The sequence below is a fragment of the Equus caballus genome, chromosome 17, assembly GCF_041296265.1.
Source record: "Equus caballus isolate H_3958 breed thoroughbred chromosome 17, TB-T2T, whole genome shotgun sequence".
NCBI classification, from domain to species: Eukaryota; Metazoa; Chordata; class Mammalia; order Perissodactyla; family Equidae; genus Equus; species Equus caballus.
The window spans coordinates 55,263,099-55,288,737 of NC_091700.1; positions in this window are offsets into that span (position 1 = coordinate 55,263,099).

Below are 25,639 nucleotides of genomic sequence, written 5' to 3' on the forward strand. Positions count from 1 at the left end.
GGCAACAGAAGAATAATGATTCCGAGTGGAGAAAAGCAGCAGTAGAATGCCAGAGAATGAGGGAAGGAAAAATAGGACAAAGCACAAAAAGGCTAAGAGAGAGTGAATAGAATTAAATTCATCGAATCCATAAAAGGATCCAAGAGATGAGCCCTTTAGTCTCCAACTCATGTTAAGGGCAAGGATTGTTGCCTTGATTTTATGAAATCAGAGCTAGCCCATCCTGGCACCTTCCTGCTACAAAAACGATTTGACCTAAACAAATGGAGATATGGTCTAACCTCTTGGCATACGGCAAAAAGACATCTTTCACTCACATTCAGATTTCCTAACATAAAATATGCTGACCCCAAAGCTGCAATTGCACACAAAAAGCAATTTGGCAGAATATCGTTAAAAAGTTGAATACAATTGGGGCTGGCCCCGTGGCCGAGTGGTTAAGTTCGCGCGCTCCGCTGCAGGCGGCCCAGTGTTTCGTCGGTTCGAATCCTGGGCGCGGACATGGCACTGCTCGTCAGACCACGCTGAGGCAGCGTCCCGCATGCCACAACTAGAGGAACCCACAACGAAGAATACACAACTATATAAATTGAAGCAAGTCTACGGGAAAGATGAGAGATGAGATGCAACGAGGTAGGGGGTAGAAAAGATGGCCCAAAAAAGGCTTTTCCTCCATCTGTGTTGGCTTAGGCATGCTCCTCAAGTCCTAAAGGGAAGTATATCCTTTAGGCAACAGAAGAATAATGATTCCGAGTGGAGAAAAGCAGGGGGGCTTTGGGAGAAAAAGGAAAAAATAAAATCTTTAAAAAAAAAAAAAAAAGTTGAATACAATTAAATTGGTTTCCAGGCTCCTATAACCAAGTAAATGCTTAGGGTTTTTTGTTTGTTGATCTGTTTGTTTGTTTTTTAATCTAAGTTGCCTAAACTTTACATAGATGTAGCTGACAATAGAGTCTACAAAAGGTAACTTAAGAATTTACCTAAATTGTTAGAGGCAAAGGTACTATACCTCAATTTGATTTTGTACTAGACAATTCCAAAACCCATCTCACGGTTTTATAAAAAACCTTGGCCAAAATCCATCAGATAATAGTCACATCTCTGTGACGTGAGGATATAATAGGGAGTGAAGAGGTAGGGTGACAAAATCAGACTACTCACAGTCCAAAGGAAAGACCGAATCTCCCCCTCTCGCATGTGAGGAGATCTCAGATTACGTGTCCACTCTTCCATGCTCTGTTCTTCAGGAGTACTCAATTCTTTTACCTTGTTCCAAGAGATCGATTAAACCATATCATCTGTGTAGCATTTTAAGATATATAGGTCTTATTTTTCCATAATTTATTAGACAAAAGTATTGGATAGGATCCAGTTAAGGAAGAGAAACCAGACCATTTATTTCAATAAAGAGAATTTAGACAAAGAATTATTAACTATTACAAAACTGGAAACTTGGAGGTATTACAGAGGTAGTAAGAGCAGAACACAGCTACCTCACCCAGGCCTGGCGAATGAGGGAAGATGTTGGAAATACTAAGTTTAGAGCTTCACTGTCCAACACGGTAGCCACCAGGCACAACTGGCTTTTGAGCACTTGAGATGTCACTAGTTCAAATTGAGATGCACTGAAAATGTAAAATACCAGATTTCAAAGGCTAGCATGAAAAAAGAACGGTAAAATATCTCAGTAATTTTTTATTGATTACACATTGAAATGATAATATTTTTTGGATACATTGGGTTAAATAACATATTTATTTCACTTAATTCTTTTGTACTGTTATGACTACTAGAAAGTCTAAAATTTTATGTATGACTTGCATTTTCTTTCTATTGGATGGTGCTTGCCTACAGGCTTAGAAGGTCCCCATAGAGCTGGGACTCAGCCTTTTGAGAAGGCTGCTGCAGACTGCTGTTGGCGGGTCTGAGAGAGAATGCTGGGGCTGGTTGTGGCAGTGTGAAAATCTGCAAATTGGAGTCAATTCCTGCTGAATCAACTGTCCCTACCAGGGTGAAGAAATGGCGCTGCAGCACTGCCACCAGGAGCAACAGCAACAGAAAAACAAGGAGGAGGAAGACTTTTCCTTCCCCAGCCTTGCAGTTTTCCCTTGTTGCCCCCATTTGGCAGCTTAAAAGAGAACCAGTTCTAAGGATGAAATGTGATTTGCAGGGTCCCAGCCCCAGCTGGACAAAGCAGAATATACAAAGATGAGTTTGATACTGAGCCGGCAAATAGCTTAATAAACAGCACAACAATTATTCATTGGCTGTCGGGTATGGTTTTAGATATAAGGGACACAACCGTGACCCAAAGTCCCTGTCTTCATACAGCTTCCAACTTAGCGAGACAAGACAGACAATAAATAAATACATAAACAAGATGATCTGGGAGGGCGATAATGTTATGGAAAGAAGAAAACAAGCCATGGATTAGAAGGTGACAAGATGAGAGGATGAGGTTGGACACTGCTTTAGATAATGAGATCAGGAAATGCCTCTCTGAGAAGATGACGTTTGAACTAAGATCTGAATGAGTGATAGAGAGGGGAGAGGAAGAAGGAAGAGGAAGTATTCCAAAGCAGAAGAAATAAAACATGCAAAATCTCTGCAAAGAGAATGGTCCGGGATTGCAGCTGAGGCCTAATTGTCAGGAGGAAAGATGATAAGGGATGGTTAGGACTGGATTATGTAGGGTCCCTGTAAATCATGGTAAGTAATATGGATTTTAACTTAATTGCTGTGGGAACCACTGTAGGATTTTAAGCAGGAGAGTGGTATGATTTGATTTACATTTGTAAAAGGTCATTCTGGCTGCTGTGTAGAGGAGTGGACTCCAGAGGGGCAAGCATAGGAGGGAGACCAGGCAGCTATCGCAATACCCAGGTAAAAGATGATGATGCCTGGGACAGTGGTGAAACAGTGAAGATGGTGAGAAGTGACTGTATTCGAGATGTGAATTAGAGGTGGAGCCAACAGTGCCCATTAAGATTGAGATGATTCATGTGATTCATTTGAGTAAATTCTCCAAATAGCTGGCACACTTTAAACACCAAAATTCTTAAAAAATATTCTTGTTATTTTTCATGGAAATACTTCAAAGTTATACAAAACATTCCCTGATTTTCTTCTACTAAAAACCCCAACCAAATTTACAAACTGTTACTTTGACTCAGGGTCCTGTTCTCCATTTTTGTCTGCCATCTGACACATTCTCTGTCAATTTCTTGAGTTCCTCAACTCTAGTTACTTTCACTCCATATGTTGAAGCTCTGCTTGTTTGGAGGCAAATCTTAATTAGGATGAAAAGATGATTTTCCAGATAATCTAATCCATACATTGACTATGCCATTTAGGGAGAAGCTGCACTTGCCTGGCTCAGGTCAGCATCTGCTGCCTCAGCCTGTCCATAAAGCCTGTGCTTACCAAGGCCCTCATCTAACCAAAATTATCCTTGCTTCTGAGACATCAGCCATATTTAGCTGCTGTGACCCTCCAAGGTCAAAATCAACATGAGCTTTATTTGCTAAAACCAAATAACTAGTCATTCAGAAAAACTTATCTCCATACTATTTTGAGTCCTTGTCTATTTCTAGTCCTTGTCTATTTTTCAATGTTCCTAGCAGATTCAAAAAGATGCTGGAGTTTTCAGGGGCCAATAAATGACCGTTCTTTCTTCCTTTCCTAGGATGTCGATAGGAGTCTGAACTAGAAATCAAATTATCGTTTACTGATGGATCAAAACTAGAGATTGTGGCTTGGATTTAAGGCCCAGTGACTTTCCTAATACATCCTTCTGAAAATTGGATGGGAACTGAACTGAACCCACCAAATTACAAACCCACCACCTTCAATGAAATGGTGAAGGTGAAAACCAGGTTAGAGGGGAATGAAGAGCAAACAGAAGGTGAAATAGAGCTAGAAAATAAGACTTGATAACTCACCAAGTGGGGCTCTGAAGAGAAATGAAGAAATGGAGCAATAGCTGAAGTGGATGTCAGATCAATAGAAGATCATATTTTAAGATGGAATGTAGAGGGACTTGTTTGATATGCGTGGAAATAATCAAGGAAAGAGGGAAAGACTGAGGATGCACGAAAGTGGATGTATATCGGACAAGGTGATTGAGAGTCAGTGGACAGGATTCATAGCCCCATGGAGGGATGGCCTCCATAGTAACAGGTGGGAACATCATAGAGATGGGGGCAAACAAACTGAGGTTTCTAGATTTAGTTGTGGCAGATGGAGTTTTCATTCTATGTTTTCTATTTTCTGAATGAAAAATGAAGTGAGATATTTAGCTAAGAATGAGAGGGTGGGAGGTGTGAAAAGAGAGAAAGTTTGAAATTAAAATCTTGCTGTGAAGCAAAGTTACTGAGGAAACAATTTCTGAGTAGTGCTGAAGGTCCATCGGAGGTGTGCGAAAATTTAATTGAAGCCAGTCAGCCCAGCCACGTAACTTTCTCTAGCAATATTCAGATGCTTAGGGATATCCAAGGAGAATCTGGGTATGTGGTCTCAAGGAAATATGGATTATTGCAGGGTCAAGATGGAGGAGGCATGGAGAGTCAAAGAAGTTGAGGGCATTTGCAAGAGCATGAGTATATTAATTTATTCAGCAATAATCCTCAAACTCTTAATATATGTCAAGAACTAGTGAGAAACACCCTGCTAAGTGATAGGAAGATGTAGGTGCAGACCACTATGCACAGGTTCCAGCAGAACTGGCTACAGAATTTGCCCATTAACCCATTCTTCCATTTTCTTTCCTTTTCATTCTTCTTGGGGGAAAAAAAAACAAAATTGGTAATGTATATGTAGTATTTACCATGTGTCAGGTACTATGCTAGGCACCTTCTGAAAAACCTATCTTATTGCTCCTTATATCAATGCTATGAGGAAATCACTATTATTAACCCCTTTTACAGATGAGGAAAAAGAGTATGAAGATGTAAGCAACCTACGCAGATAACCACGTCACATTCTGAACTACTAGTTTTAGAGCCCTTGCTTCCTCAGATTAACCTGTCATCACTTGGGGGGGAAAACTGAATATTTTCCATTAAAAAATTTTACATTTTCCATATTCACTTTAACACATAAGCAACCAATCCTTTATTTGGCGATCCTTTTGGAAGAAGTAAGAACTTCAAAATCTGTTATAAAAACTGTAGTGAAATTATTATTCCAACTTATCTAATTTTACAAATGGAGCAGTCTTGCCTATACAAGTAATTATTTTAAAACTCTATGAACAGGTAAACAGCTACTCTCATCTCCTTCCTTCCTAAACCCTCTTGTGGGTGCTACACGCTGAGGAAAATATGCTTTACTTAACATTTTCTACTTAAGAGAAACAATCTGAATTTCTAAATTTGGGCCTGGAAAATAAACAGAAGTCTTCCTCCTTAACTCCTCTTCCTTCCTTCTAATCAAACGAGATCATTGTTCTGCCCTCAAAAATGTCCAATGACTAATGGATACTATTGTCTTTTTTTCCTATGAGAAACCAAACTTAAAGAGGCACCCCATCCTATTCATTACAAGTCACAAAATTAGTGAGGAATGAGAGAATTCAGGCTTTAAAGCGAGGGTTGTGTAGCGGTGAAGGTCACTCACGTTCCTAATGTGGAAAGTTTGACAGGGAGGCAGGGGGTGTTCTCTTGTTATCTAGAAAAACATACAATTTCTAAAGTTGAATCATGCAAAAGTCTCTTTTATGACTCACGTTTTTCAAGACTATGTCATATTTGAATATATTCAACTATTACTCTCTGGAAAGACAAATGCAGGTCAGACAAACATAAAAAATGAGCCATGCTTCCCCAACAGCAAAGCTGATTGGTCATGTATGACATTTATCCAGGGTTGATAATAGCTATCATTTGTTGAGAATTTACTACATTCTAAGCCAGAGGTTCTCAATCTTGGTTACACATTAGAATCACGGAAGACTTTTTTTTTTAACTTTTTTGTTTTGAATTAATTTTAGACTTAGGGAAAAGTTGCAAAAATGGTACAGAGAGTTTTCATATATCTGCCTGCTTCCTATAACATGAATCCCTGACATGACCATAGTACAATGATCAGAACCAAGAAATTAGCTTTGATACAGTATGATTAAGTAAATTACAGATCTTATTAGAATCTTACCAGTTTTTTCACTAATGTCCTTTTTTTGCTTCAGGATTGCACTTAATTGATATTTCCTCTTAGTCTTGTCCAATCTGTGATATTTCCTCAGTCTTTCCTTGTCTTTCACAACTTTGATCCTCTTGAAGATTACTAATCAGTTATTTCTTAGAATGTCCCTCAATTTGGGTTTGTCTGCTGTTTTCTCATGATTAGAATGAAGTGATGAATTGTTGTAAAAGTATCCCAGAAGTGACGAACCCTTCTCAAAGCAGCATATCAAGGAGTTCATAATATTGATGTCTTATCCCTGGTGATACTAACTTGATAACTTGGTTAAACTCAAATCTACTGGGTTTCTCCACTGTGAAGTTAATCTTTCCCCTAGTAGTTAACAAATATCTCGATACTTTGAAACTAGGCAAATCCTGTTTCTCCTCAAAATTTTACCCACTAATTTTAACGTTCATCAATAGATCTTGTCTACAACAGTTCTTACTGAGGTGTTGTCTAACAGTGAGTTTCTATTTCTCGATTTCCTTCTACATTTACCAATTGGAATTCTACCTGAGGAGTTTATTAAACTGCTGATACCACAGACCAATTGAAATGAAAATTTCTAAGCATATTATCCCTCTTCTGCACAATATGACTAATCAGCAGATATTATTATCTGCAGTGAAATAGGAAGAAATTGATACTTGGAATGACATTATAACTTACATTTTCTTTTTTGTGGAGGAAGATTAGCCCTGAGCTAACATCCGCAGCCAATCCTCCTCTATTTGCTGAGGAAAACTGGCCTTGAGCTAACATCTGTGCCCACCTTCCCCTATTTCATATGTGGGACGCCTACCACAGCATAGCTTGATGAGTGGTGCTAGGTCCATATCCAGCATCCGAACTGGCGAATCCTGGGCCATCGTAGCGGAGCACGCAAACTGAACTGCTACACCACCAGGCTGGCCCCATAACTTATGTTTTTATACCTAGTAAGTAGTGAAGGCAAGACAGAAACTCTGAGCTGCCTATCCCCAAAATCCACATTGTTTCTGCTGTCCCATCTTCCCTCCTTTTAAGTTCAGCTCACCGTTTCTGATGTCAAAACTTGCCCTAGTTAAAGCCAACTTTCTCTACTAACTCCAGTCATCGGTGATTGTTGCCTAGATCAGTCAAAGGGTATATGCACTTCATTCTTGGAACCTTTTGACATCCACCTTCCTAAAGAGACAGGAACAGATGCCAACAACATTATTTGGAGAATAGACAGTCACAGAACAATGTGTGGGTGAAAGGAAAGAGTATATCGTATACACATCAAATCATTTATGTATTTAGGTTAATAGACAACCTTTTTAAAGAAATATAATCCAAATGCTCTCTGAGGGAGTTAAGCTCCTCAGGCCTGGAAAGCTTGAAACGTGTGCATTTAATGGTTAAGAGCAGAGCTTTGGTGCCTGGTAGACCTGAGTTAGAGCCCAGCAAGCCACTCAATGGCCATGAGCACATTTTTTAACCTCTTTAAGGTTTAATTTCCTAATGGTTGAAATGCAAATATGAATACTGACTACCCAGAATTCTTGTGAGGGTTCAATGAGCTCTTGGCACAGAGGCACAAGCAATCAATAACTATGAGATTTAAAACAAAACAAAACACTGTAACCAAATTGCATAACACCTGACAAGAGATGAGTGCTTTTTGAGAGAATTTTTGGGAAAAGTAGAGAGAGGTAATTTGGGCCGATATGGCCCTTTAAAAGAGATCAGATGCTGTGGGAGTAGACAGGCTTTTGGAACTGCCAGAGGGGTGCATACGGACTCTGATGGAGGAAGAGATAAAGGGAAATGGAGAGTGTGAGTTATCACCTTGGCTGATTTCCCTTGTGGAGGCAACCAGCAAGCAGAGAGCTGGATAAAAGGGTGGGCCAGCTGAAAAGCTGCTATAGCTGCCAATCTGTATTGGCAGGGGGCTAAAACATCATGTAAAATGTAAAGCGAGAAAATTTTCCCCAGAACACCTCTTAGGAATGGTACTGTATGTGCAAACCAAAGGAATAAGGAATTTTGTCTATTTCAGTTATTTCCATATTCCCAATGCCTAGATCACTGCCTAGCATATGATACCTAGTCAACAGAATTGTTAGATTACTGGATTAGCGAATGAACACATTGATAGATTCAAAAGACCAGGTTAAGAAGCTTAGCCACCTAAGAAGAAGGTTATGTCCTGTTACTTATGGGTCTTCGCTCTTGCTGAGAGAGGTAAACAAATTCGGACACAGGGCTGATTTTTTTCAAATCTACAAAAGAAAGCCTGAGGCCACCAACCAGCTTCTCTCCTTGTCTCCTTCTTTCTCATTAAGTGTTCAGCATCTCCTCTAAAGGCTTGTTGAACAAATAAAGACTAATGATTTTTTAAAGGATGCCAAATTATAAACCTGCTCAGGATATCTACAAATCTGTTAGACCTTGGCTATGTGTCACTGAAAATTATATCTGTACTAAGAAAAGCAGTCATTACTTGCCCAACTATGATAATGTGAAGTAAGATGCCTGTGGCAAAGATTAAAGTTGCTTTTCTCCATTTTGTGCTTAATAAGAGAAACCTGGGAAATGCGTCTAACTGAAGAACTATATTTCCCAGCGACATTTGTAAATAGAAGTGGACATTGAGATGTAAGAGACCTCTAGGGAAAACATTTTGCCCCTTGCTCTTCTTCCTCCTGCCTGGAATGAAGATATGATGGTGGGAGCTCCAAGAGTCACCTTGTGATTTTGAGGATGGAGAACAGAAAGATATAAGGAGACTGGGTCTCTGATGATTTTCTAGAGCTCCCATACAACAGTCTATCTCCACATTTGACTTAAGTAGAAGAAAAACAAATTTCCACCTTATTTAAGTGACTATAGTGAGGTCAGTAGCCAAAACAATTTTAGTGTTGTGCCCCATTAGATGAAGTGTTTGTATAGTTGAATCAGTAGAAGCTAACCATGTGTACTTTGGAGAAAAAAGGCAATTAGAAGTTTTAGTTGACAGTTTTACTAATTATTAACAGGACACAATAAAATATGGTGCACAATTTAAAGAAGTACTTATTAATAGAGCACATACTGTTACCCACTGCAGAGTTAAATAACTGAGCTGTACCATAGCATGTGTTTTCATCAATAATTAGCACATTTCAGTATGGAAAAAAATCATAAATCACCTAGTCCAATTGCCCATCTAATGCTCAACTTTTCTCCAGAATATTTAGGTAAGAAGTCATCCAGCTTATGCTTGGCTACATCGAGTGATGAATAAGTCTGTTCTTCCCACGCCAGCCCATTTTTATCTTTGGATAGCTCTGAAAGTTAGAATGTTGTTCCTTACATTGAGCTGAAAATCTGTTTTCCTCTACCCTCTATCCACTCATTCTAGCTCTCATCTTATATTCAGTACATCCAATCCCTTTTCTAAATGATAAGCCTTCAATTATCACATTCTTCTTGAGACAGCTGTCACTCTGGATTTTCATGCCATGAAACCATGCTGACCACATTTCTGAACATGTTGAAATCTGCTTTCCCAGAATCCAAGGAATATGTATATCTACTCTTTCCTTTCCTTGCTATCACAAACCTTGAAAAGGTATGACCATGTCCTCCCTAGTTATATAACAACTTCTATTTTTGTCAAAAGTTATCTCTTTGTTACTCAAATACAGATAAAAAGTAATCATTATTTCCAGTTGTTTTCCATAACTCTCTGGGAGATACTTTTTGAGACAAAGCAAGTAAAAACTTAACAGATGTTATACTTTTAGCTGAATGACAGTCCCATTATACATCCCCAATTTTTGAAATTCCCCTTCTTTCTATACGTTATGTTTGTGCAACTTATACGACCTAAATCAGAAATAAATTATTTATCTCTAATATCAGGCCAAATGACAGTTAGTACATCTTCACAATAATATCACATTTGTCCTTTCACCTTTCATTCACACTCCAGTGATTGCCAGTAAATTTCTACTCCTGGGATTTTAGATTTCTGAGCAGGCATAGATGATATTGACACAGAACACTATTGTGAATTTCTCCACTAAACAAAGTCGATTTCTATTCAATTGGATCTATTCTCCCATTACCATATTTCAAACAGACCCTACTCACCAAACTTTGGTGACACCAATGAGATGTTTGCCATCTGTGTTATGATATCTAATTCACTTGATTACCCACCAAAATCAAATATATTGACCCCACAGGATGTAATAATAACAAAAATAAATGTAACCTAAAGCAGTTATTTTTAAAATAAAAAAAATTGAAATTTAGCCAAGTAGCAAGGGCATTGTAAACTTAATCTAGAACTAATCTCTGGGTTTGACACCTAAGGGCAGATTTCCTGTAAGGAACTTCTGTCACTTTTCTCTGCTTCCACAACTGAGTTATGTCAAAGAGGCAAAATGAAAATGGTCAAGAACTGCAGTTACCCTAGACTAGGAGAGCAGAAGTCATTTTTCAGGCTAGATTTTCAAGAGTATAAAGCCATGTTCACAGTTTAGGAGAAACACAGTTTCTCATTCACAATCTGTCTTCCAGCCAACCTGTTCTATTACCAATATCAGAAAGGTACAGAGATAATATATAGTTGAAACTTCAAATCTCTCAAACCCGGCTGTGAGGGAGGGGAGAGGTCAGATGCTGACATGTTGCAAAAAAAAGAAAGCTGGGGATGACCACAGAGGTGATATCAGTTTTTCACTTGATAAGTATGAATTGGGATGGGATGAGCAGAAGATGAGAGCTGGATTATTCAAAGTTTATGCTGTTGATGTTAAAGACAGATGTGCCTAGAGAGGAGGAAGAGGAGTACTAGCAGGTGAGGCAATGGATGCTCAAAATTGAGATGAAGCCTCTGCAAGCTCTGAGGCTCATTTTCTCCTCTGCTAAGTGCTATAAGAGATTGTTTTTTAGTCATATAGTCTTATCATATCAAAAAATCTTTTCTTCTGGTCCCATAAATTTCCTGTCCAAGGCATAGGAAGAAAAGATGAGTTTGGTCTATAGGATTACTCAAGTCCTTCACTGGCTTTCACTGCAGTATGTGTCTACTCTTTCTTCTCATTAAAAAAAAAAAATTAGAATACATTAGTGGGATTCTATTTGAAATTCTCATTCGTATAGCATACAATAAATTGTTCCTTAAAGTATACAACTGTTATATGGAAGATAACTTATTTTTATTATTAGCTTTATGGGTTGGTATTGACATTTTACATTCAAGAGTAAGGATAGGTTTCTTCTGTCTTCAAAGACCCCAGAGAGCAGGAGAGAAGATAAGACACACATGAGTACCTAATGCATAATCTGTAGTGTTGCATGTGCCCTAAGAGACAGATAAAGAGCCCCAGAGATTTAGAGAAGGAAGAGATTTAACTCTGAACTCAAGAACACCACAAGCAAAATGGCTGCTATGATTTGAAAATTTATGTCCCCCCAAATAGTTATGTTGAAATCCTAATGCCCGATGTGATGGTATTAGAAGGTGGGTCCTTGGGGAGGTCATGAGACTGGAGTCCTCACAAATAGGATTAACTCCTTACAAAAGAAGCTCCAGAGAGCTTCCTAGCCCTTGCACCATGTTTGGACAGAATGGGAAGGTGTGGGCTATGAACCAAGAAGAGGGCCCTCACCAGAAGGCAACAATGCTGGCGCCTTGAGCATGGACTTTCCAGCCTCCAAAACTGTGAGAAATGAATTTCTGTTGTTCATAAACCACCCAATCTGTGGTATTTTGTTATAGCAGCACAAACGGACTAAGACAATGGCTAACGGTGAATCAACAGGATGTAAACATGAGCACGGTGAGCTGATCTCAATTTTACTGCCCTGCCTTGGCCACATCATTTCACTGTGCATTAGTTTCTTCAACCATTAAATGAGAAAGTAAAAATGGCATTTTTGCCCAAAGTACTCATATCCTCTGGAGACGGCTCTGAGATGAACACATCAATAGACAGATCCCAAACCAAGCAAAAACATTGTATTCTTCATGGAAAGCTTCACAGCGCCCAGAATAGAGCAGAAGTGTCATTGCTCTCCACCACTGCCACCCTCCAAACTTTACATTCTTTAGGACAGTCCCACAAACTGAGACGCTTTGTCAAACTGGAGTAAACCTAGATGTTCACATGCAGGCAGTCTTAAAAGAAGGTTAATTTGTGTTAGCAAACTGTCAAATAACCTGTCATACCTAATTATTTTTCTTTACACGCATCCTTTCTGCCCCCCTCAGTGTAAAATAAATAACTAAACCGAAAAAAATGTCTCCAGGATTGTGTGATAGCTGATCTTTCAAGGCTACTTTGGAGCTAAATAACTAAAAAGAAAAACAGAAACATTGTTATTCTAAAGGGCTTTTTCTTTTCTCTTTGAAGACACTGTAAAGCACTAACGATGATATAAATTCAAGGGCAAGTGCTTCATCCTTTATAAACTTGAATTAGTAAGCCGATCTTCTTGACCCAACAAGTTTTTAATACACAGAGAGAGAAAATTTGATAAGTTCATGAAAACAAGTATGTTAGTACAAGCAAGAGGTGTTAATAGAGTATAGGCATTGAAAATGTACGGAAAAAAACAAAAAGCAGAGAAAGTGATGGAATCCCTATTGCAATATATAAACTACATTGTTATGCTGATGATTGATGATTGATATCATAGCTTCTATTTCAAAGACTCCCTTTATACAACAGGTCTATTTTTAAAATTGATAATAAGTAAATACTTTCTCAAGAGTATACCTGCCCACAAATTATTCCTATAAAATTGTAGACATGAGAGAGTTATCTGAAATAATGGCACATCTAAAAATGAGAGGTGAGAAGAGGAATTTAAAGGGAGAAAATGACACTAAAATATATCACCTTAAGAAAACACTTTAAGTGCCTCAAAATAGTCAAAAAGGGCACACAAGATTTATATAGCACTCCATATTTTTTAAATACCCTCCTTGAATAAATTCCTAGCAGTTTTCCTCTATGGTTACTTGATTATATATTAGATAAATCTCAATATCTACCTCTCTCTCTTTCTTTCTCTCTTTTCTTCCAATGAAGAAATTGATAAAGAAATGAATCAGGTGATTTGCCTCAGCTCGTACTGAATAAAAACAAATTTTTGAACGCCTAATAAGAGAATTTTCAAATGTGCTAAGAGGGATCATGTCTGGCCAACTTAAAAAAACAAAAACAAAGATAGAAACAACGATTCTCTTTTTTTTTTTTTTTTTGAAACAACGATTCTTAACCAAGTCTTAAACAACGTTTATTCTTCATATTTTTATAAGTTGCAAAGAACAGAGGGGAATTTATGTTAATTCAAGAGACAAACAAATGGCAAGCAATAGGATATTGGAGTATATGAGGGAGCCATTTGATGTAAACCTAATTCGGCCTAACCTTGTTTTTTGTTTTTTGTTTTTTGTTTTCCAAAAGGGCCTGACTTGGCCATTGAGCATGTATTGCATATCTGCTTTAAGCATTTGCTATGTCCCAAAGACAAGAACACATGCCTTTAAGATAAAGATACAACTTCCTCCACACTGGGTTTCCTTAGGGATAATCATCTCTCCCTAGGCTAGGAATTGATTGCTGCGCCCACCCTGTGACCACCCTTCCAGACCTGCTTCTTGCTGTGTCCACCGAGATAGTAGACGTGGTACCTACTGTGGGAATAGCTGTGTTGTGTCGGGGGGCTAAGCAATCTCGTGACTGTTGTAAAAGGGACATTCCTATCATAGGTGATATATGCTCTTTGTTCCAAGAGGGTACACAACCACTTTGTACACCCCATTTCTTTGGTGCCCTTCCTTTCTTGGGGAAGGAAGGCTCCGGGGTAAGCTAGTCCTCAGATCTGGCTCATAATAAACTCATCTCAATTTTGATTTATAGATTGGTTATGGGTTATTTTTGTCAACACAGGTAATAGGGGTCACTTCCATTTTCCAGTCCAACATGTAAAGAGCTTGGAAGTTGTCATTCCCATCCTCACAACAGGAAAAAAGCTGCACAAACTGAAAATCAGCAATTCTTCTTAGATCTGTTGGAGAATTGAGGTCACAGAGCAAACCACCATCCCAAACCCTGGAGAGACAGGCAGATACAGAAGATCACAGTTTACTGGGAGAAGAAAGCTCACCTAGAGCTAGCATCCATTAGGAATACCTAAAGGGTATCGGCTAGTGCTAAAGAGTGAGCATGGACTAGCTTGAGAAATAAAAACTCCTGGAGACCCAGTCTTGGGAGTTCCCCTACATTTTCATGAGTTGTACCTCCACTAGATCCACCAGGTTCTTACTGAAAAAGCAGAGAAAAGTTTCCTCATGCTTCCAGAAGAGGGTGAAAGTAACCACTTTGAAATATGCCTAGAGCATTCTGTTCTCCTTAACAAAGGCTTTCCGTAAGGGAAACTATTTTACCAGAGCCTAAAAGACCTAGAGGAAGGGAAATACTCAACTGCAGCCCCCTCTAGCCTTCCTGTCTCACTTAAGGAGGGAAGAAACAAAACTGAGCCTTAGACAGAATCGTAGGACTATGGAAAGATTTCCCCACTCCCACGTGCACATCTTATCACTACATCAACAGGGCTCCTGAGTAATAACAGAGGATTACAGCTAAAAAGAACTGCATGGCTCAGACTTTATTTACAAAAGAGCCTTTAGGGAAATCCAAAGACAATAGAGAAGACAAAAGCAAGGACACCACAAGAAATTTTAGACTCTGACTTCTACAGCTCCAGCAAATAGTAAACACAGCCAAAAACCTAGCCAGATAAATATGAAACCTCATATGAAAGGTCAAATTACCTCAGTTCCTTTTACCCAATATATCATGTCTGGCTTTCAACCAAAAATTACAAAGCATGCTAAAAAGCAAAAAACACAGTCTGAAGACAGAGAGCAAGCTCAGAGCCAGACTCAGATACGGCAGGTATTTTGGAATTTAACTATATGCTAAGGCCTCTAACAGAAACAGGGGACAACATACAAGAACAGATGGGTAATGTAAGCATAGAGATGGCAACTCTAAGAGAGAATCAAAAGGAAATGCTAGAAATCAAAAACACTAAAAGAAAAGAAGAATGCCTTTGATGGGCTCATGAGTAGACTGGATGCAGCTAAGGAAAGAATCAGTGAGCTCAGAGATATGGCAGTAGAAACTTCTCAAGTTGAAAAGTGAAAAGATTTTTTAAAAACTGAAAAAGAAAAGGAAGAGAATATCCAAGAAGTGTGGGAAAAACACAAAGTATAACGTATATAGGAATACCAGAAGGAGAAGAAAGAGAGAAAAGAACAGAAGAAATACTTAAAGTGCTAATGGCTGAGAATTTTGAAGTTAAAGAGATTTGTTGTGAGAACACAAGGCAAAATTAGGGAGTAGAGGAAACCATCTTCAGCCGTCAAGGGAGCAAGCGTCATAGAGGATTTAAATGCTTTTTGTTCCATCAGAGCAACTTGACCAGTCACACAACATAACTTAGCAGTCACTATTCTCACAGATCACTTTGCTACTGTGAGTGGGTCTGGTCTGTTTTTTGGATACCTTCTTTCTTCCTCTCTACCTCATGTTCTTTGCCTACATGGCTTCTACCATGTCATGCCTGCTGCCTTTTTTCTGTGTGTCTCCTAGCTTTGTGATCAATTTACTGTCTGTGTCCTTCTCTGTCGTTCCTATTCTACTCAATAAGAGAGAATCTGACTGGGTTAATCACACTCCAGCATCAGCACCCCTACTGAACAGAATCCCTTCATCAAACCACCTGACAGGCTGTTGGCCAACCTATAAGATGACTGTATTTGGCTTAGGTGCCAATTCCTGATCTAATCATCTCTGACCTAAGAAGACAGGTCATGTGATCAAATGAGTTAAGAATAAGAAGCTACTTCCTAGTTCATGTTTGGAAGGGACGGTTGGCAAGGTGATCTCTTGGTATGTTATGAATTTATCTGAATTCTCAGACATTTTGGTAACAGGTTGCAAAAAGTAAACTTAAGTTCCCAAAGAAAGTGGTAACTTTGACTCAAAATATCCTTGTCTCCTTGAATTCCATTTCTGGTTTATACCATGTTCCATATCCCCCACCACATCCATGGGAGGACAGGGAGTATGAAATGTAACACTGCTGATGACAGCCCCAAGGTAAACTCTTAGAGTCATCAGAAGCAAAACTAGGCTACCCCTAGGACCCAAAGCACCCTGGTGACAGGCCAAGACAGACAGCTACAAAGTGAGTACAGAGATTGATGTGACGTCCCCAAGAGCAGCTGTGCACATCCTTGATGATCTCATTCCTTAAATTATTTCCCTGTGTCACCTGTCCCAAAATATGTTCAACTATCCTCTACTAAACATGTGGCTGGATGAGGCAGAGAGAAAAAGTTGTGTGTGCTAAAACATAGCGGGTGTGTGTGTGTGTGTGTGTGATTTTCCCCTCAAGAGCACAATCTATTTGAAGAAATGGATTCTTCATCTACCTGATTTCAGTTTATGCTGTTCATTTTCTGAAGCAGATAAAATCAATGTAGTAAGAAAGCACAGTGTTCTATTAGTGCTCACTTTTCACTTGAATCCAAGTTAAATATGAATATGCTTCCTCTTCCCTAGTTTTCAAGGGATCATATTCAACTAACTTCTCTGAACACGTGTGACACACAGCAGTGAGACAGAGGCACCAAGTATCAGCACCATTCTTTCTGGGTCTTGACTGTGTTTGACCTTCAAGGCAGCTTTCTTGGAGGAGAAGAGAGAGTGCTTTACTCTACTCCACCTAGAGGGCCGAGTATGAGTAAAGACTACAAGAAAGAAGTTAGGAATCCTGTTCTTGTTTAACTAACTCTCTCTGACCTCAGAATCAAAAGAGGTGCCCTTGTGCATTACATCTTTTCTATTATCTTTATTGTTGTGTGTACTGTTTCTTGGCAAGAAATAGAGTGATACCTTCTACATTCCTAGTAGAAATCCCTATTTAAGAAAGAGACACAAAATGTGAAGCAGTATGGCGTTCCCATTTTACCAGTCTTCCCCAGTCTCACGTACCTTGTAACCCAGTTGCTACATGACTGTAAACAAGGCATTTCATCCTAATCTGTTTCTTAAGATAGATTTTTAGGGGAGAAGAGGAAAATCTTTTTCTTCATAACACCTTTGTCTTAACAAAAGAAGAAAACAAAAGCTGTCACTGTTCAATTTGCAAAAGAAAATACCAAGGTCATTTATTCATTCATCAAAGCGTATTGAGTGCTTCAAGACTCAAATAGCCTTTATACGTGTCCCTGGGAACTTAAAATTATCAGATACTTTTCCTATTTTATTTTTTTATTTTTATTTTTTTTGGTGAGAAAGACTGGCCCTGAGCTAACATTTGTGCCAATCTTCCTCTATTTTGTATGTGGGAGGACGCCACAGCATGGCTTGATGAGCAGTGTGTAGGTCTGTGCCCAGGATCCGAACCGGTGCACCCTGGGCCACTGAAGTGGAGCACATGAACTTAACCACTAGACCATGGGGCTGGCCCCACCTTTTCTGTTTTAAAAAAATGCAGAAACTAAGTCACGGAGAGGTCAGAAGATTTATCTAAACTAAGAAATGGAATATAACTGTTAAAATGAGGAGTCTGGCTCAGTGACTGTCAGCCAGATCATTTCAATTACATTTTCACACAACAGCTACAAATGTTACCATGCTTTAGGACCCACAATATGTATGCATCCTGTAATGTAAATATCATGTAACATACACCTCATGTAACATAATGCAACTTTTTTACCTCAGTTACATAAAACTTATTGTGAATTTATACTCAGTTTTCATTGAAAAGATGTTCAAAGTCAATTTTATTTTTCACTAGCAAAAAAAGAAAAAAAAAAATGCCAGCACGTCCCTTAAATTAAAAAAGAAAATTAACCAGGCCTAGTTCGTCCCCTCTCCTAAGGGCCTCTTGTCCATGAATTAGTATTGATGAAGGCAGTGAGAGAAGCGGACTCCCCATCCCTGGAGAGGAAAGAAAGGCAGACACGTTTAGAGAACTTAGTGTACCTGCTGCATAATAGTATTTCTGAAGAGTAGTGAATTCTGCATTCAAACAGAGGTCAGCAAATAAATCTAGAGTGCCTGAGTGTTTGATTTTTCCTTTTTAAAGATGAGCTGCTCTGATGGTTGGAGATTTTCATTTCCCAGCTCCAACACAGAGTAGTCACATATGCAGACACGGACACTTAGCCTGCAGTCTCAATATAGATTAATTATTGCTGGCTGCCAGGAGCCACAAGTGAGCTACACTGTTACGATGATAAACCCCAACCCTCTCTCACTCAGAGACAAAAGCAGCATGCACGGAAAAAGGCTAGGGCCTCAAACCATAGTTATTTCACCTTGGACAGACTTTCCAAATGAAGCCCTTTCATTTTGCTTTCTATATTAAACCTTAAAAACCAAAAAGGAATTTCAAATCTTGTTTTTCTTCATTAGTGTATCAGAAACTGCTAATTAGAAAAGATTTCTTTGACTAAATGATTTAGTTCTTATGTCTGTGTTAACACTTGAAAGGTTACAACTTCAGGAAAAAAGAGGAAAGGGCCTTAATTAAAGAATGAATTATTGAATATTCAGCTTTAATTGATGTTGCCCTGTGCCATTATTTTGCATGTTTATAGATGTTTTATGTGATTCTGTTATCAGAATCACCAAAGAGAGAGACATTGACTACTGAGCCTACAAAAGAGGGAGGGCTTCTGCCTGATCACATCCAGCCACTCAAGTTCGAGAATCATCTGAAGCGTGGTTTCCATGACAACAAGTCACTAATTGCGAACATAAAATAAAGTAAAAAATCAACCTTCTCTGAATTTGGCAGCTACGTGGATGGTGTCTACTTTTTTGTTAAATAGTGAAATGGCACTTTTCCTAAGGGAATTCCTCATGTCACTTTCCTGAAATCAAGAAGCCACTCCATTGTGGGGTTAACTCAGGTCTGGCAAAGATGTCCGCTTAGGGCTGTCCAGCTCTGTCAGGCTGTGATTCCAACACCTCGCTTCTGCTAGAGATAAGGGGAAATGGTTGCGATGAGGAGTGAGGATTTTTACATCTTTCAACTATGGAACAGCTAAGAGAGCTGTGAGGCAGGTGAATGAACCAAAGAAATACTACCAAATACTGGATTTGAACATTCTTTAGACAAGGGGGAAAAAAACAAATCGAGGGGAAAAGGTGAGTTAAAGCCTAAAACTGGTCACTTTCCGTGGGGTTAGTCATCTGTGTTCAATCACTAGCAAAGGTTTCTGGTTTCTCTGCCTGGCAGATTTTAAAAAACAAACAAAAAAGTGCACCCTTGAGACTTGGAAACCTGTTCAACTGACACAATGGCACCATTCAAAATTCACCAATTTATGAACTGCAGCGTATCATTTGTAAAAATTGCTGCAGCCTGAGTTACCTTTCGCCAGCTCTGTAAGTCTACTCACTGGGTCACTAGGAGTGAGCAAGAACATTTTGATAAATTCTGTTTCCATGACAATGAATTAACCAGTGGAAAGGGGGAAATGTTGAAGGATCTGTATTCTGTAGAATACTCTCAAATGTTTGCCTGTTTTCATTTTTAGCCATTTAGTTCTCGTGGCTCTGTTCCAGGACTCTTTAATTTGCCAGTAGCTGTTTTTCCTATACAGATTACAGGAGTAATTCATCAGTGAATGTTTCACTCAGTGGTCTCATCTAATGTAAGGAAACATAAAAATGAATTTTTCCAATTATGCCTTTTTGTTTGTTCAGAAAGAATGTAGTAAGCTTTTTCCTTTCTTGCCTCACAATCTAGCTTTAGTGTTCTTATTCTCCCTTATTTATTGACCATTACCTTACACAGACTACAGCTGCAATTTGTAAGATGTTGGAATCTGCTTTTAAATACCAATAAATCCCCCAAAGGCAATGATTTTTGAATTTACTGGATTGAAACCCCAGAGGGGAATGTAAACGGAAAAAAAAAACATTAAAACTTATAGGCCCAGTACATGTTCCAACAAAACAAAGTGTTTAGGAAAAAATTAAGAAAGCAATAGAAGCTTTCCTTTACTAAATTACTTTAAATTGGCTTATTTATATACAATGGAGTCTGTTTATGTTATTTCAGCATTTATCCACTTCCTGAATTTAATGATAACACTACTATTTCCTTGGGGGGCAGAAAAAAATGATTCTGATGGTTTTGTTTTCCAAATGATGAAACTAGCAAAAAGAACTCATCTATTTGCACCAGGAGAAATTGGATATGCAACTCTTTTCCTGAGAAAAATGTCTCCTCAAAACATATATTTCCAATCAAGCTTTAGTTTGTATCTCACCAAGTAACCAATTTAGTTAATTTTAAAAACTATGTTCAAATAATGGGATTTTCCCTTGTCTTTCTTTTCACCTAAAACAAGGCAAATAACCAATTTTCAATTTTCAGCTGTTTGTTCTGCCACTGTATAGCCACAATTTAAAGGATACTTACATTCTTTTCCCAATTCTTTCATCTTCTGATTAAAGCAGGAAGAAATTTTACTAAGATATTCTAGATAGACCAACGATTAATAAACCGATCAGATATTATCCTAACATTAGAGTGAAAGTGCCAACAATTGTGAAATATACAGGAAGTAAAAAGGAAAGCTTTTTAACATTTATTATGCAAAGCTCTGCCAATCAGAAATATTTTTTTAAAAAAATTCAATAAATAGTAATGCAATAATATATTTTTCTGTTAAGAACTGTTCTTCAGAGTCATATTTGCTCTCAGAGCTTAATTTCTCCACCAAGAACAGAGAGAACTTTCCTGTTGAAAAAATATGGTAATTTTCTTTTCCTCCCTCTTTAACACCTACGCACAAAAAAATATTATTAATATTAGTGGATCTCAGTGAATGTTCATGATTGAAAATCAAAGTAATTGTTTTAATGAATAAACTCTAGTTGTTTTGCAGCAGATGTCTATAAACTATTAGAAAAGAAAATTATGCCGCTCTAAAATCAGCGTGTCAGTAGCCCTGAATTTGTTCATCTTGATTTAAAATAGCGGGGGCAACAGTGTCAGTTGACTGGATATGGACAAGGCGGAGTTTAATGACTTCTTTTGTTCACCTGCCCTATGTAACTCCTGCTTCTCATGAGCGACGTGCATGGGTTTTGCTAGCAGCGCCATGCTTCTCTTCCTAGACCCGAAGTCATAATACAGGTAGCTGGCATTTGGTTCACATTGATGTTAATAGTGTAAGATCCCTTGGCCAACTGTTGTCTGGGAAATAGAGGTGGTGCGACCCACCCAAGAGACAGCTGCCTTCACACCATGTGACCTGTAGCTGGCACCAGGCAGTGCAAGAATCAGCTTGCTAATGCTAATGTCTCCTGTGAGAGAGGCATAAACAGCAGCTCTCCCAGTCCTATAGATTGAAAGTGTCACAAAAATACTGTCAGGCTCACTTGCTGATCATTAAAAATGAGTACAAATGAGAGAAATAATGGCTTGTTCATCCACCTGAGTCAAGTTTGACATCCTTATGACACCATTTACAACTGTATAGATGTCTTTCAGGCACCAGAGAGATTTTTGAGAGAGAAAATAATCATGAAACTTTGTGAGTTTTTGGTTAAAACTAGTCAATAACAAACATACTATAAACTTCAATGATTTTATTTCATAATACACATTAAATCATGCACTCAACAACTACTGCATGTGTTGCATATACCACAGAACATCTATTACATAAAATTGTTTTTAACACTGACAGTATATTTTATAAATATTCAGGACAATGACATTTTTAAATAGCTTATTACTTTGTGTACGAACATAATCCATATACAAATATATAACATTTATCATAAATGTGGTCACATTTAAACAACAATGAAAAGGGCTATTAAATGCATATTCATACAGTGATATAAAGACTAATAAGGAAATGTATGTTTATGAATCTAAAGAACAGGTGTCTTCAAATATCTCCAATCTGCTCTTGGAAAGTTGTGTGAAATAGCTTTTTAATTGCATAATTTTTTAATTTACTGAGACCTCACTCCTTAAATAAGTTTTGCAATGAACCTTTTAGTAAAGCCAAAATATGTTTGTAATATGAAAAATTATTTTCTCTATGTTTTGCGACATTATATTTTTTATACCTATGTTTTTTAAATGGTGTGTTTAATATAAAAAGTTGAAAGTACGTGCACACTTTTGTTGTTGGCAGTTTTTCCCACTCTTTTCCCCAGAGGGAATACTGAGAGGAATAGCTCCAAGAGCAGCATGCTGGAGCAAAGAAATTTGACCAAGAAGGCTGGCCCAGGATTCACCATCCCACTTTCCTACCCAGAATCTAATCCATCGACCAAACATTGCTTCCTATGACATAAGAGGTTTATACCAACATCTAGCTTGACAGCTCAGGATCTCTGCCACAAGCCAAGAAAACATTTACTGGAAGATGTTTAGATGAATAAAAGTAATAGTCTTCTACTTAATTTATGAGTTGGGGCTAACCTCCATCTGTAAATCACATAAAATTTTAACTGCATTGAGAGATCATTATTTTTAAAATTTCTTTTATAAAAGTTGATTGTTACCAGTGAGATAGTTGACACAGTCATTCACTTAACAAACATTTATGGAGCATTCGCTATGTCTTTGCCCCACAGAGTTGGCTGTGTGTGTGGAAAAGATAAATAGAGGTAGAGATAGAGAATCTAAAGATTATAAAGCAATATGGAAGAGTAATTATATAAGGGGAACCAGAACAATTGTATTGGAGGATTGTGGGAGGGAGTTATTGGGGAGTGAACAGCAAGGTTTTGCAAAAACTTTCAGATTGAGATAATGAGGGAAAAGGCATTCCATACAAAGAGGGCAGCTGAACAAGGCAGAGAAGTGAAAATCAATCTATTAGGTGTAAACAATCACCAACGGCTCAGTGTTGCCTCAGTGCCCAGTGTAAGGCAGTTGGTAGAAACAAAGAGTGACAGAGAAAGGCAGGGGCCACATCAGGTAACAACTTACATCTTATCTTTTGAGAGGTAAAGGCAGCAGTTGTGATGAAATATAATGACAGTGACAGTAAATATTCAAGAAGAAGATGAATTGAAGACATGTTTAGGAAGTAGAGTTATCAGAACTTCATGGTTGATTGGGCATCTCATGGAGAGACGAGAGATTACAAAATTCTGTATGATGCACAAGTTCTACCTTGTACAACTGGGTGGGTGGTGGGGCCACCAACTGAAAAAGGAGCCAATTTAGGGAGAACATGTTGAAACAGAAGTGTCTATGGAACTTTCCTGTAGAGATGCTCAGCTAATAACTGGATAGATGAGTCTGGAGCTCAGGGCACAGGCTTAAATTGAAGATACAGACTTGGAATCCACTGGTAAATGATGGTATCTGAGACCATGAGACTGGATAAGATTGCTCAAAGAATATAGAAAGTGAGATGAGCTGTGAATTGAGAACCCAACCCTGGGACACAACAATTATTTAAGAGTTAGCCAAAAGAAAAGTAGCCAAGAAAGGAAACAGCAAGGAGTTGGCCAGAGGTAAGAGGGGAATCCATAATACATTAATATTATGGGAGCCATAAAAGCAAAAAAAGCAACAGAGGCCTCCAGTAAGATAAAGACAGAAAAACGGAAATCAATCTCCCTCTCTGCTCCTCCTACCTGAATACAAATCTACATCATTAAAAATAGAAAGAACTTAGAAACCTAAGACCAGAAAATGTGTAGGAAAGGCCATGGTCAGCATACTCAACGTCTTATTTAGGAGCAAGGGAAGACTTATCCATCTATTTTATTTGTTTATTGTCTACCATGTTCTCAAAGCACTACAAATTCTTTAGATAAAATTCCTGAATTCATTCTTCTCAGTTAAGCTTGTAATAAATGTTAAGCAAAATTTGGTCCAGTGTTCCTCTCATTGACCAGTACCAGGAGTGCAGATTGTATCTGTTGCCAATTATGAGTGGAAACTTTTGCTTTAATGTCAAGCTGAGAATGCAATGGATATTTTGTGAGAGATGAGAAGCCTCACTCATCAGTTGGGTCCTAGTAGAAAAGTACGGCATTCTTCAGTGCAGATAAGAAGAACAGCGAGCTGTAAGGAGAAAGGAAACTGGGCTGTAAGGGCAGATAGAGCAAGCCCAAGTCTACTGCAGGATCCTGTGTAGGAGACAGCAGAAACAGAATGGAATGTAGACTTCTTGGCATTGCGCTAAGGAACAACCCATCAACTGGAGACATAACTAACTAACACATCATCAAAGCTTTGTTGTTAGTCACAGTCTGATTCTAGTAACGGCTCTACCCTCACCAGCTGTGTGTCTCAGGGTAAATACTTAATGTTTCTAAATTTGTAAAAATGGGATAAGATTATTATCTACCCCATAAGCTTGTTGTGAAAATTAAGAGATAACATCTATAAACCATTAGTCCATTACAGTGGTTCTCAACACAAGGTGATTTTTTGCCCCCCAGGGGGCATCTGGCAATATCTCGAGGCATTTTTGGTTATCAGAATTGGGGAGGGGTTGGCTATTACTGGCATCTAGTAGGTACAGGCCAGGGATGCTGCTAAACACTCTACAATGCACAAGACAGAGCCTATGAACAAAGAATTATGTGACCCAAAATGTCAACAGTGCCAAGGATAAGAAACCCTGATCTAGTTGTCATTCACACTTTATAATGACTTTATAATGACTGGTGTTTCCTGAGGCCTGACAGCATGCTAGAGCCTGTTTAAGTACTCAGCATTATCTCATCTAACCCTCACCAAAATCCCATGAGATTGATGCTAGTATTATCCCTAGTTTACAGATTAGGAAACTGATACACAAAAAAGAAGTTCGGCAGTATACACAAGGTGGCTGTGGTAGAACTAGGATTCTGTAATCACTAAGTATTATTATACTTCATGGAAAAGTGAAAAATTATTCGGGTATTTTCAAATATCCAACTCTTGGCATTAGATAAACAAGACTGGTTTTTCAACTTTGATCCAAACATTGTTGTAAATCTAGACAAAACTGATATGTTACATTCTTTGTCTTCCATATTCAAGTTTTTCTTTAAATGTGGGCAGAATGGAAACGGAGTAATGGTTAAGAGAGGAGAAAATCTAACATTTCTTAAGAGCATCTTAAAAAGACAATTGCCAGATCTACTTTTACAGAAATCTTTTTAGTGTTAAAAATCAGTAAAACCTGCCTTCAGTAACCCTCCTTAGGTCCTCTCTAATGCCCAAGTCAATAGCTCCTCTTGTAAAGATGTTGTGGTTTAAGCACTGCTTCAGGCCTATGTGAAACTTGAACATGGGATCAAAGAGATAAAAGTCACATGACTATATCACTTTCACTTTATAGTTTGAAATTCTTAGCATCTGTACATTTATCCAATTGTCAGTGATGTGTCATTGATTGTTTTCAACAATCTTTTGCATCGAT